The sequence below is a fragment of the Rosa chinensis genome, chromosome 6 (assembly GCF_002994745.2).
Source record: "Rosa chinensis cultivar Old Blush chromosome 6, RchiOBHm-V2, whole genome shotgun sequence".
Classification (NCBI taxonomy): Eukaryota; Viridiplantae; Streptophyta; class Magnoliopsida; order Rosales; family Rosaceae; genus Rosa; species Rosa chinensis.
The window spans coordinates 42,874,447-42,879,587 of record NC_037093.1 but is presented as its reverse complement, the minus strand read 5'-3'; the positions used below and the strand labels follow the sequence as shown (position 1 = coordinate 42,879,587).

The following is a 5,141-nucleotide window of genomic DNA, read 5'->3' as shown; positions in this document are numbered from 1 at the left end:
TTCCATAAGAGTTCTGTTACGTTTAGTAAAAATGTGGATCGTGCTAATCAGAATTTGCTTGCTACCTTTTTGGGAGTTAATGTAGTGGAATCCCATGAGAAGTATCTTGGTTTGCCTACATATGTTGGAAGGAATAAAACTAGTACTTTTCAATATATTCAGGAGAGATTGGATAAGAAACTTCAAACTTGGCAGGGTCGGCTTCTTAGTGGTGCTTTCAAAGATATTCTAATCAAGGTGGTAGCTCAATCTTTACCTACATATGCTATGAGCTGCTTTCAATTAACAAAAATTTTTTGTGTTGATCTTCAATATAGATGTGCTAGATTTTGGTGGGGAGGCTCTAATGAACAAAGGACAATTCATTGGAAGTCTTGGCAATTTCTTTGCCGGCCAAGGAAAGAAGGAGGATTGGGCTTCTAGGATTTATATGCTTTTAATAAGGCTATGTTAGCAAAACAGGGCTGGAGAATTGTTCAACATCCGAATTCATTGATTGCCAAAATCTCTAAGGCCAGATACTTTCAAGATTCTTCTTTTGGGAGGCTGCACCTCATCATTCACCTTCATTTTCTTGGCAGAGTATTTATGAAGCTAGAAGTGTTCTTGTCAAAGGGGCACGTTGGCAAGTAGGAGATGGGAACGATATCTTGCTTTCTGACCCATGGCTACCTACAGCGACACCTTTTCGCTTATTACCAGTTCACGGAGGTAGAGATCCTCTTTGGAAGGTCAGTCACCTTTTGAATGATGAGAGTTGCTGGAATGAACCATTGGTACAACAGGTTTGTCATGTTGATGATATCCCTTTTATTTTGTCTATTCCTTTGAGTAATAGAAGGGTTCATGATCGTTGGGTGTTGTGGCACTTTGATTCCAAAAGGTTGTTTTCAGTTAAGAGTGCGTACAAGCTCTTAATGGAGGAGGAAATAGTACAAGAGGTGCCTTTGCAGACGCAAGATTTATGGAAAAAGCTATGGTCTACCTGTGGTGACCCGAATGGGTATACCACAGCGCCATAATATTAAGCCAATAGGAGCTCGATACGTCGTAGACATACCGTAGACCTACCAACTTAATACTACAATGCCTTTTTGAAAATACAATTTTTAGAAAATAGGAGACCAAGAAAAACTTTTAAGAAAGGATTTTAAATCAACAACCCAACAGTCAAAATAACAAGTCTGGAAATGCTTAAAAATAAAGTGGGCAAGTGCATTGTGGCGCCTTAAGGCTTCCATCATAACCGAAATGAAAGGAAAGTTCAACAACAACAATAAAACAAAGGGGTGAGGCGCGCTCCCAGGTAGGCGAACCTCACAGAGTTCAACATAGAATGAAAAACGAGTAAATCGATGGAATACCAAAAGGGAAGAACTTCAAGCAACAGGAACAGCAACACACGAACTCGGCCAACGACCCACTTCTAATCCAAATCGTCTGGAATGACCTCGTTGTAACCTGAAATGTAGGGGTGAGCATTTCGTCCTCGCTAGCCCAATAGGGGCCGACCCAACCTTAGTTAGGTTTGAAAACTATAAGTAAAACATAGCTACTAAAATATAGGTTGCGCGCATTTGTAAAATCAAGTAAACAAATGCAAGCAAAAACAATCATAGTTGTTTCGTTTCAGGAAATCATATGCAGCATGCTTCACACAACTTGGAGCTCCGAGATACTTACCTGCCGGCTAAACTAAAATAAATCGGTGACCGACCTGGTTCGTCATCCTTCGAGAACCGGCCAACTACTCTATAGGGTACAGTATCTCAACATGCAAGTCTAGCCTCAGTTTTCGCAATCAACAATCATCAATAGGTATCACGAGGCATCGACTAATGAACAACCAAAAACATAGTTGCAGACAACATAATATTATACTAGAGCATTCCACATATATCGAAAAGCCTTTAACAAGGAAGGGACAGCTCACTCTACCTGGAAAATGCTGGCGTACTCCACACTCTAATGCTTTCCGCTTAAGCTTTCTTAACGATCGTGTTTCCTGAACCATTACTTAGTTTGTAAGTAATTATCCAGGTAAACATTATGATCAACTTTAAGTAATCGTGCATACTAAATCCTTTTTATTTCAATGAGGCCATTAATTATTTCTTTCAATCTTTACCAATTTGGGAAACTAACTTCTTTCTTAAAAAGGAAAACGTCCTTATCGCTCTGCTAAACTTTCGCCAATCCGAGCGACCAAAGTCGAGTCGATCCTCACGTTTTACGAGGTCGGTCAACCCTGGTCAACTCTCAGAGTTGACTTTTGAATTTTGACCTTAACTTTTGACCAAGTATTCCTTTATTTACCATTATTTATTATTTATTAAAAATAAATAAGTAAATAATTATAAATAAAGTTTTACTTTTACTTTTACCCATTTTCTTCTCCTTTTCCACATTTTCACTTTTACCATGACTTTTACCTCCACACTTTCACTTTTACCTTTTACCTCTTTTTTTTACCGAATTTACCTTTACTTTCACCTTCTTCACTTTTTACCACTTTACCACAGTAAAAACTCATTTAATCCAACTTTTACCATTTTCTTTATTTTCCTTTTCTTCCAAAAACAAATCCATTTCTTTTCTTCTTCCTTTTCTTTTTCTTTTGGCCAAAACTACACAACAACAATCACCAAATCTTCAACACCAAAATTCCAACACTTTGAAAAATTAGGCTAATAAAATCCTACTAATTAAACCATCCTCAAATCTCTATTTTTCACAATTTTTCCAACAACAACAATAACTCAACATAATCAAAATCAACCAAATAAATTCCAAAAATTCTAGGGTTTGTCCAAAACCCATTCCTTACCCTTTCTTCTTCAAAAATCACGGCCTATTCCTTCTCCTTGGCCTTCTTCACCTACAAATCCATCCAACATCAACATCTCAACCAAAAAAACTCGAAAACAAGGTTGCATGGATAGATCCTTACCAAAAATCCTTGCCAAACCCATAGCCTAGCTTCATGGTTTAAGGAGAAATCGGGTTCATGCAAACAAAATCACAAATCCAAATCAAAAACTCGGATTTAGGAAGAAATAGGCGTAGATCAGATGAATAGAGGCTAGATTAGGAGGGATATTACCTTGATTTAAGCTTGGAAAGAAGAAATCACAAAAACCCCCCCCAAATTAGCTTCAAGTTCTAGGGTTTTTGGAGGATTAAATGGCCAAATTTCTTGATTTTGGTTGGAGAAATGGAAAGAGGGGATGAAGAGAAGAAAATCTGGAAATTTTGGTTGAAATCTGGGTTCCGGCGCCGGTGGTGACCAGCGGCGGCGATTTCCGGCGAGGATGAGGAGAGAGAAGCTCTCGGGTAGAGAGAGAGAGGAAAGGGAGAAAATGAGGAAGATGCTAGGGTTTGGAGAGAGTGTTTTGCTTTTATACCTCTCCCAAATTTAATTGTGAAAAGTCGAATCTGCCCCTCCTTTGGGGCCAATGGGCTTAGGGTACTCCTATTTCATTTTACTCTTAATTTTCCTTAAGCCCACTCCGAAAATTACCTCTTCAAACATCCTTATTTCTCTGATACTTCACCGAATCATTTCGGGAAAATTTTCCGGGCTTGTCCTAAGCCTCGATACTTTAAAAATAGTTTCCTAGACCCAAATTGGATTTTCTCTAATTTCTTAATCTCTTAAAATGGCCTCAAAGTCTTAACCTAAGCGCGAATACTTGTGTACCATACAAATACGTAGTTTCATACGTTGTACGACAAATTAAAATAAACAATAAAAAGTACGGGGGTCTACACTACCAATGTACCAGGTACGGCAAAAAAATTTCTATGGAAGGTGTTGAACAATTGTTTACCTACTATGGATAGATTGATTGAGAAACAGGTTCTTCTGGAGGTAAGACCTTGTGTTCTATGTGGAGTGGGGGAAGAGACAATTGAACATATATGTAGGCTTTGTCCGTATGTCAGGGGAGTGTTGAATGTCGTGCCTGGGGTGGTACGGTTGGCTTACTCTTCTGTTGCCAGGATGGTGCAGTTTTTGGAGTGGATTTGGTTTGTGCTTCTCAATTGCCTTCCAAGTTATGGGCAACTTTTGTTTATAATTTGTGGGGTGTTTGGAGGGAGAGAAATAATAGAGTGTGGGATAACAAGAGTATGGAGGTGAACCAGGTTGTGCTGCTATTGTCGGCTCGTCTCCAGGAATATCAAAGGTATCAGGGCAAGAGCCAGGGTGGAGGGAGTAAGCGTGTAGTCCCTTGGAAACCTCCGAGTACAGGGTGGGTGAAGATTAATGTTGATGGTGCATTTCATAAAGATACTGGTACTGGGGGGATTGGAGTCATTATCCGTGATGATATGGTGAAATGTTTGGGAGGTTATTATGCTCCAGTATCTCATGTCTCTTCTCCATAACAGGTTGAGGCATTAGCTGGGAGGGAGGCAGTCTCACTTGCTATTCAGTGAGGTCTCTCTCCGGTTACTTTTGAGACTGATTCTCTTACTCTTTTTCATGCAACAAAGCAGAGAGTCATTCCCTATACTTCCTTCATTGGTCGTGTGTATGATGACATTACCTTTTATCTTCAATAGATGTCGGGTTCTTACTTTACTCATATTTATCGTTAAGCCAATGTTGTGGCTCATACTTTAGCTCATTTTGCTTGTTCTTCTTCTAGTTCTTTATTCTGGGGCCTAGGGCCTAGAGCCTCCAACTTGTATTGTTGATGTACTTTCTAAGGAGTTTACCTCCTGATTTATTTGAGTTGACAGTTTCTCTCAACAAAAAAAAAAAAAAAAAATCTAATATGCATAGCCATGTACTTTAATATATGTATGTCAGCATTAAAAAAAAAAAAAAAAAAAAAGGCTCCGCTGATCTAAATATATAGGGAGTAAACAATAATATTTATTAGTAAAAGATATTAAATCATGAAGGTACAGTGCTGGTGCAAAAATTAAATAAAAATAAACATAACACCACATATAGTGATATGAAGGACTATTCTTCCTAGTTAAAAAGATAATTCAATTAGGAGAGAAGCAAACCTTCCACGCCTTTTAAATGTTTATGAACAAGCACGGTCTAATTGTGTCTAGAGAGATTCTTATATAAGGTCAGGCGTGCCACATGACAGTTCGTTCAGCCAATCAGTACTTATGCAGGG

General features: G+C 38.6%; 1 long non-coding RNA gene across 1 annotated transcript; it reads right to left on the bottom strand.

Annotated features, from left to right (window-relative positions):
* Nucleotides 1-1,072: 1,072 nt before the first annotated feature.
* Nucleotides 1,073-3,338, bottom strand: LOC121050264. Its single transcript, XR_005802508.1, has 3 exons — nt 2,951-3,338; nt 2,828-2,878; nt 1,073-1,461 (listed from the first exon to the last, which is right to left on the bottom strand). It is a non-coding gene; the product is annotated as an uncharacterized LOC121050264 (long non-coding RNA).
* Between the last annotated feature and the right edge of the window lie 1,803 nt (nt 3,339-5,141).